This window comes from Alosa pseudoharengus, unplaced genomic scaffold (genome assembly GCF_046254945.1).
Source record: "Alosa pseudoharengus isolate Yale_2024_CS ecotype anadromous, Long Island Sound unplaced genomic scaffold, YU_APseudo_1.1 YU_APseudo_1.1_scf_2, whole genome shotgun sequence".
NCBI classification, from domain to species: Eukaryota; Metazoa; Chordata; class Actinopteri; order Clupeiformes; family Clupeidae; genus Alosa; species Alosa pseudoharengus.
The window spans coordinates 58021759-58031266 of NW_027468663.1; the positions used below are offsets into that span (position 1 = coordinate 58021759).

At 40.8% G+C, this 9508-nt stretch overlaps 1 protein-coding gene across 2 annotated transcripts in view; it reads right to left on the reverse strand.

Moving 5' to 3' along the window:
• The window catches only part of LOC143134915 (uncharacterized), a 43434-nt gene extending 39560 nt beyond the window's left edge, over positions 1–3874 (reverse strand). For both annotated transcript variants that reach the window (XM_076295631.1, XM_076295630.1), the window contains exon 1: positions 3796–3874. The gene's annotated coding sequence lies outside the window, so the exon portion shown is untranslated. The remainder of the gene's footprint in view (positions 1–3795) is intronic.
• Between the last annotated feature and the right edge of the window lie 5634 nt (positions 3875–9508).

Below are 9508 nucleotides of genomic sequence, written 5' to 3' on the forward strand. Positions count from 1 at the left end.
CGCTGCTCGGACCCCTAATAAGAAAACTTAAGAAGAACAATAAGTGTGCTGCTGTGCAAGCACACTTAATTAGAGGAGTGTTGACGCTGCTGTTCAGCACGTGCATGTGTGTTTGTGCTCTTGGCATACACGCTGGACGTGACATTGGGGGTGTGGCTGCATCGTCGATTCTACTTTTAAGTTCGAAGTTCGAGATTGAGATGTAATTTTGATCGATTTTGAAATAAAATTGAAATCGTGACACCCTTATTCGCTATACACAGTGTTGGGAGTAATGCGTTACAAAAGTAATGTAATTACTGTAATATATTGCTGTTTGCGGTAACGCGGTAATGTAAGGCATTACAAAAAAAAAATTGGGTAATATTTACTCGGTACAAACTTCAGTAACGCACGTTACAATGCATTTTAACCCAAAATTAAGCGCTTGCTTTGTTTTGATACATATTCGCAAACACCACTGCGAGAACAACAGACGAGAAAAAATCGGCGCAAAATAGTAGAACGTATCTCCTGATACTGGTTGAAGATGACTGTGGCTGCAGCAGACTCAAAGTCGGACTCTATTTGCGGGATGGACATAAGCCTACGCTCATTATTTTTAGCTTGTCAGAGACAAGGATATGAAGAACATAATAGTTAGTGCACTTTGTGTGCGAAACCGAAAGATCTCACTATGCCTCGCGAAATAACACAAGTCATTTAATGAAACATCTAAAGTGGTGCCACGCTAATCTTTTTTATTCTTGATAAAACACAAACTATGTTTTTCTAGTGCATGTCAGCTTTGAGCTGTGAACTTGAATTAAAGAGAATAAAGGGATAGAAATGCAGAAAAAGATTGTGTAGCCTGGCAGTGGCACCGCTCCCACCACGCGCATCACGCACTTTGCGTAGGGCACCAAAGGACAGAGGGGGCACCCAAATGTAACCAATGAATAGTAGCTTTACTGCAAACTGCGTTTCACTCTTCATCAATAACGTTTACAATGTCAGAATGCACTAACACCATGGTACAAGTTTGATACTTTTTGGGTTCTCTCAATCTCCACCACGTAGTACTAGTAGAATGGAATTGGTGGGTCTTCAATAATTCGTTTCCCAAGCATTTAGGCTACATGAAGCACATGATATGCCAAGTTGACAAAAAAATCCATTCAGATAGCTAGGTGGATCCCAGGCTCATAATTCACTTTTATTTGCAAAACGAAATGTGAAGCAACATGTCATTGCATACTTTCCAAAGCAATGAAGGCTGCTTAAAACAACTTAACATTGTGCATATTATTGTTAATATTGTGCTATCAATGTAACTCAACAAACAAGGCTTGTAAACAAGAGCTGGCAAAAGGGATGAGAACGTAAAGATCAATGCTCTTAAAGTGACCGTGCACCATTTATAAGAAAACAGCATTTCTTCAGAAATTAATGTTAAAAAACGCACAGTAATGGTCTGTATAATAAGCCTTTTATTTTACTTTAGGTGTTTGAGTTATCATTTAAATGTCACTCACTCAAAGCCACTCACTTAGGGCACCGAAATGGCCAGTAGGCCACCATCTTGACATGTCTTTATTAAGCTTTGATTTACAATAGGCTCTCTATTGAGCAGGCCTAGGCCTTAAAGTTACAGTATTTATATCACAATTTACCAGACTTTGAACTTTTGTCGGTTTTTAACAAAATTCTGACTATGATTGTTCCTTGTTTTGCATCATGAGCACTGCGCCTATTGCATTCTTACTGTATGTTGTTAGCCTTAAGCCTAGCTCAGTCATTATGCTATACCACATCTCCCTCCATTGGAAGAGCAATGAGCTGCATTGAGCGTAATAAACTGCATTTAGAATGGCAAATCCATATTTCTAGATATTTTGGTAAAAGTAACTTAAAAGTAATGCAATAGTAGTGTAATGCCTTACAATTCAGAGACAGTAATATTATAATGTAACAAATTACTTTGAAATGACAGTAATAACTAATGCATAGTACATTACGATTTTGAAGTAACTTGCCCAACACTGGCTATACATGATATGAAACTTTGATTTTGGAGAAAATATCATCTGTATATGGAGCCAGAGTTTTATGGACATCACCATCTCTCTCTCTGCTGAGCAAGGGTAAGTATGCGTTGGAGGCCTTCTACTGTGGGGTTTTGGACATAGGGATCTTTTTTCTTGTCCTTTTCAAAATGTTTCCCACAAGCTTTGGATCCAATGTCTAAGACATTCTCCATAATTCAAAGAGACTCCATAATTCAAGAGACTAGTGAAAAGGAAAAATGTCTGAATTTTCATTGAAATGCAAATCAAGTTGAATTACACATGCAACATTAGTCAGAGGGCTAAGTACTTTCTTAGCTAGGGAAAGTAGTTTCTACAACTAACTGTTTAGCTACTTAGGGGTGAAGTAAGCAGTGTAGGCTCTACAGTCCACTGCTGGTCTGGACAGACAAAAGCTAACAATATTATTTTCCATTATTCAGTAATGACTTGCCCAAAACAAAATGCAAGTGAATGTAAATATTTTAATAAAGGTGTTGTTCCATTCCAGTGTTAACCTGATTCAATTGGATCTGTGTTTCATATGAAATGTATCATTATTAAATGTAAATATAGACCACTGATAATGTGATTTGGACTTGAGACTGTATTTTGCTAGTGTTCTGTTTTCTTTCATTTTGGACACCTCATACATTGAGTGACAGAACACCCTGTTTTGTCATACTATATTTACATATTTGGTATTGTTGGATTCAGTACAACCCCACCTTTCCCATAAGCCATCATATGTGTTTCTATGATAATCCCTGGTAAAGCAGCAACAAAGTAAATGAAAACATTCTGCAAAGATATTCATTTTTTGCATGTCCGCTTATTTTAGGTGTATGTTTACATGTCTCTATTCATTCCATACATCAATATATTCACATCCAGTCTTTTCTAGTAGGTAAAGCAACTTCCTGACTATAAACATGCCAAGTTTCAAAGCTCTCAGAGCTTGTGTGATTGCACTAGTTTATATGCCTTAACTCCCCCTTAACTTTTTTGGTTTTGGGGTGTATAACAATATCTGTTAATTTAACAATCTTAGCAGTCAAATATTTTTAGCTAAGAATCCATTTCATATATGGGAGACCTTAGAGATAAGGAAAAACATTGTTGCGTTCAGTTCTACCTCCGGTAGGGGTATCTAAAAAATGTGGGGCCATTGTCACTAGCCTATATTAGGGCCACATCCACATGAAGAATTTTTTTTTGCCATGACGAGATTAAACTCGACATGTCGACATTAACTCGAAATTTCGAGAGTAGGCTAAAGTTGGAGTCGACTTTAATCTCGACATTCCAAAGTAATTTGAAGAGCAACCGCTCCACTGAATTAGCCTATAATTTCACCAAATCATCTTTCCTAGGCTACACATATCTTGATGAGTCGTCGGACAACTGATTGAGTCTGAGACTGACTTTCCGGATTCGGTGGCAGCTACGGAGCTGTCGCTCTGTCTTCAAACTAGTTTTGATGGATATATCAAGAATAAAGACGAACTGTCGAGATTAAACTCGACATCATATTTCAACATTATTCTCCAAAATTCGAGTTTAAAGTCGACATGTCGAGTTCAATCTCGTCATGGCAAAAATAGTTTAGGCGGCGGGCGGACGGGCGGGGTCAGGCTGGTGTGAATCATGGAATATTTGTTGATCGTGGTAGCCTAGGCCTTTGTGCATTTACACATTTGTATGCCACAAATAAAATATAGGATACAACTGAGCACAGTGCATGACTAACCTTTATCGTTCGAGCTGAAGCTCTCTCTCCTAAGTGGACCTCTTGTCTCTCGTCGAGTGAAATGGCAGCTAGCTGAGGAGAGCAGAAAGTGAAACTGGGTTAAATGCCAACAGCGGTGTCGCCTGCTCTATTTTTCCTTACATCCTACCATAGATATATACACTAGATGTCGCCTTCTGCTTCTCAGCATGCGTCAACACCGCCGCCATCTTGGTACAGGGATCTGAAGCGCTAAACTAGTTCTCCTGTATTGTCAGCGTTACCTATTTAGCGACGTTTGGCCATCCCCAGCGATAGAAAACCTTTTTAGCGATTAGCAACAAATTTGGGAACTTCTCACAATGATGGCAGATCGGCTTCTTTGTTGTTGAAACGTAAGAAAATCACGTTTCTCATGGCTTTGTCATTTATGAATTCAGCTACATCTGGTTTGCCCATGGCACTGACCCATGATTATAAAAGTAACGACTGGCGTAGCCTATGTAGTAGCAGAGGTAAATGTTCTACAGATCTACAGCAACTTCTGGTGAGATTACAATTTACATGAGTAAACGAGACGAGGGGTATGTGGCCTCAACCAGAGCCTGTCTACAAAGAGCCTGTTTACTTTCATTGTATCGAACCTGGTTGCAGTGTACTCATTGTTCCTCTAGGGGCCGCCGCTAGCTAGTGCAGAATGAATGGGAGTCTATGGGGCTAGACGGGTAAAATGTATCTTTATTATCGTCTTAAGCTTAGTTTTCTCTAGACTCAACCACAAATACATGCCTGTCAGTTGGAACAACCCAAAAAACTAGATAATTGCTTGAGATTTTGACGATTTATGGTGATTTTATTTTCGCTAGATCTTTGCCCAGATTGACGCTAATGCATTATAGAGGAGTGGATCACTGAAGCAAGATGGCGTCTCGATTGACGCATTCGTTCCAATGAACAGCAGTAGTCAAGGCGACATCTAGTGTATATATCTATGACATCCTACATTACATACCTACCATGGGTTCCCAAACTCCATCAATGTGGGCCTCCCCTATGAAAACAGTGACACCTCCGCCCGGAACGTCACATATTACCGTCACGTATGTCCAACCTCTTACGTGTGTCTGTCACTTAATAGCCTATTCATTTCTATACAAACCAAGGCGGCGGATTCCTAAAGAAACGCAAGCACCCACACCATAAGTTTATCTAAATTAGCTATGTACCAAAAAATACATTTTACCGTGACTCGAAGAGCTGTAAACAGTGTTGTAAGGCTGCGTGTACAAATCCGCTTGGAGCTCAAGCTCCAAGCTGCAAATTACTGTTCACTGGAAACTAGCAGCTAGCTCGGCTGGCGGCACTGTTACTAAATTACGTTATGAAGTTTGGCACAATACATTCTCACTCAGGATAGGGATCAATAATACTTTCCACTATCCCAAATATTTAGTATACATCTCTTCTATGATTTATTTCGATTTTATAATGTTAACAATTACATAATCATTGAAAATCATTTTTCCTTCTTTTTTGAATCAACCTTCCGCTCCTCCCCTCAAATTAAGTTGGGAGACGGCAGCCAGTTCAAAAGGTCATTCGCTTTGAGGCCTGCTGGTGCCACGCGGACGACAATCCCCCCAATTTTTTTTTAGAATGCGGTTCACCTACCTCTGATGAATAGATGACACCGATATGGGAGATAGAATTTTTTTAGTTTTCTCAGCCTAACAAGTTTTGCATTGACAGTGTAATTGCAATGTACCAATACAGGTCAATAGGTCATTCGGTTTGAGGCCTGCTGGTGCCACGCGGACGACAATCCCCCCAATTTTTTTTCAGAATGCGGTTCACCTACCTCTGATGAATAGATGACACCGATATGGGAGATAGACATTTTTTAGTTTTCTTAGCCTAACAACTTTTGTGTTGACAGTGTAATTGCATTGTACCAATACAGGTCAATAGGTCATTCGGTTTGAGGCCTGCTGGTGCCACGCGGACGACAATCCCCCCATTTTTTTTTCAGAATGCGGTTCCCCTCCCTCTGATGAACAGATGACACCGATATGCAGTGTTGGAAACGTTACTTTAAAAAAGTAGTTATAGTTACTCACTACTTGTTCCAAAAAGTAACTGAGTTAGTAACTGAATTACTCTATGATAAGAGTAACTCGTTACCAGGGAAAGTAACTATTTGCGTTACTGTTAAAAAAAAAAGTTGCTATATGTCAAAGAATTTGGATTTTTTGAGCAGTTTTGAAAAGCCAGTTGAAATTAGTAGAACAGACAGGTGTTTGGAGGCTACATAACTTTCGATATTTATTAGATAGATAGATACTTTATTGATCCCCAAGGGGAAATTCAAGATATTGCACATCGACAGACCTACGGTTGACTTCAGCCTGTCATAGGTTTTTGTTGTGAGGCAGAAAGATCTAGCTTTTGCTGCTTGGAGGACTTTGCTCCGAGTCCTTCTTTGCTAGTGGATGGCGAGCTATCATCTGTGGTGGAGGTAGGCTATCGGTGTTTTTGGCCACTAGCTTGGATGCGTGTGTGAGATGCCTCATTAAATAAGAGTTGCTCACAAAGGATGTCGACAAAGTCTTCGCTCCTGGACATAATGTAGCCTACACATTGCATGAACGTTCTTGCCTTTGACCACAATGAATTTGAAGTAGTGCTTATGGACCCTTTCAACAAGGTAAACAAAAACAATGCTTGAACATTCTATTTGGGCCCCAATCTACTTCCTCTGCATTAAGATAACATATGGAATGTTAAAAAGGAAGTCTTGTGGGGCCAACTATGATACTGATAATGAAAATTCCATGAAAGGGTCTATATCTCCACCTTGAAAATGCCAACTCTTCATCGGATTGCTCCTGACCTCTGCTGTTTCATCGAATCTCTACTTTAGCTGTTGCGTGTGTGTGTGGCGCGTGTGCTGGCAAGTGTGTAAAAACACTGACTCTGATTGGCTATCATGAAACATGACTCTGCCTTAGCCAATCATAATCGCTTACGTCGTTATTAACCCACCTCCTCACTAGCTGTGAGCCAGGGGTGCGTTCGGATTACACCGTTTATTTAATCAATGCAAAGTAAGTAACGCACCGCATTTAACGTCCAGTAACGTTAACGGCGTTGTAACGTTGTAAAAAGTAATTAATTAGATTACTCCATTATTGACAAATTAACGCCGTTAGTAACGCCGTTATACTTAAACGCCGTTACTCCCAACACTGCCGATATGGGAGATAGACATTTTTTAGTTTTCTCAGCCTAACAACTTTTGCGTTGACAGTGTAATTGCATTGTGCCAATACAGTTCAAAAGGTCATTCGGTTTGAGGCCTGCTGGTGCCACGCGGACGACAATCCCCCCATTTTTTTTTCAATAATAATTCTATTGTGTAATTCCATTATGCCAATACAGGTCAGTTCGGTTTATTGCTTGGTTATACCACAGACGACAATACCCCAAAACCCCCCAATAAGAAAAAAAGACAACATCCAACATGGCTTTACATTTTTCTACATTTTACTACTATGAGCAGTAATACAAGCATACACTAAAATGCTACTATGCACCATAAGGACAGAGAAACAGAAGTAGGTATAAAACACATCAGCATCAGCCATTATTGAAGGAAATGAGTGGAATGAACAGCAACAGATACAACTTTGTACACAGCTACATTGTTCTGCGAAGTGTCCATGGCATACAGCATCTTCTTAAAGGTTTAAAGATGCTGTAGGAGGGGGTGATGGGCAGCACAAGGCGGTTGGCATCGGGCTGGGGCGGGTAGCTGGGGCTGGTAGCATGAAGACGGTGGGGGGCAGCATGAAACACATGGCGGGTACAGTAGGGTGCATCAAATTTGAATGGGAAATTTTAAGTTCAAAATATCAATTTGGCTGGCATTGCATTTTGTTCCAATTAACATAAAAATGACTTTTGCACAGTTTTGAGTAATTCCATTGAGATTTAGGGGTGCCACCTAACACATGAACTTTGGCGAAATTTCAAAAAATGTGCAATTTTTTGTCTAATTGCCAAAAGTTGACCTGGAAATGTTGAGTACAGTGAACTTTTATACAGTAACATGTTCTATAGGGTTATCAAAGTAAAAGTTGTTTGTTTGCCCTTTGGGCAACTTGGGCATTTCTCAGAATTCAACTTTCAAGATTCTCCATTCACAGTCCTATAGACAAAATGAATGGAGGTCAATGGGACATGTTCATGTGGCCTTACCCTGAATTCTGTGCAGCAGTGATGGATGTCGGACACACATATAAAATTGAATTGATTTTATTGTTAAACACAAAGGGTGATACTGACAAACTTAAAAGAACAAACCCTCTCTAGTGGCTAACTCACTGACTAACAGGGCCTAATGGTAAGAGCTGACACTAACTAAACTCCGAACTTAACTGCTCAGTCTGTGCCAGAGTCTTTGCTCCACTGAGCAACATCACCAGGGAGAAAGAGAGAGGGAATGGAACCTGAACTCTGAACCTAGCCAGTGTGTCTCCCGCCAGATATGTCTCCGCCACCCAAGAGTAACCGTCCTATTCAGGGATTAGCTTGGGTTTGCAGCGGCAAAGGTTTGGCTGTTGGTTGCGGTCATGTTCAACACACACACACACACACACACACACAAAGACACACACACAGACACACACACACACACACACATACAGACACAGACAGACACACACAGAGAGAGAGACATACACACAAAGACACAGACACACACACACACACATACAGACAGACACACACAGAGAGAGAGACATACACACAAAGACACACACACACACACACACACACACACAAAGACACACACACACATACAGACACAGACAGACACACACACACAGAGAGACATACACACAAAGACACAGACACACACACACACACAGACACAGACACACACACACACACACACACATACAGACAGACACACACAGAGAGAGAGACATACACACAAAGACACAGACACACACACACACACACACACACAAAGACACACACACAGACACACACACACACACACAGACAGACACACACACACAGACACACACACACACACACACACACACAGACACACACACACACACAGACATACACACACACACACACAGACACACACACAAAGAGAGAGAGAGACATACACACAAAGACACAGACACACACACACACACACACACACAAAGACACACACACAGACACACACACACATACAGACACAGACAGACACACACACAGAGAGAGACATACACACAAAGACACAGACACACACACACACACACACACAGACACAGACACACACACACACACACACACACACATACAGACAGACACACACAGAGAGAGAGACATACACACAAAGACACAGACACACACACACACACACACAAAGACACAGACACACACACACACACACACACACAAAGACACACACACACAGACATACACACACACAAAAACACACACAAACACACACACACACACAGACATACACACACACACACATGTTCTCCACAGCCAAAGAGAAAAATAGAGAGAGAGAGAGAATAAGGGATACAAAGGAGAGAAGAAAGACACACCCAGAGAAAGTGGATGAAAAAAGGAGAGACAGGGCCAGATGTATGTTTTTGTGCCCACGTCAGGCATATTTCATTTGCAAAGTGCACGTAAAGGCATGGCGAGGTATGTACAAACAGGC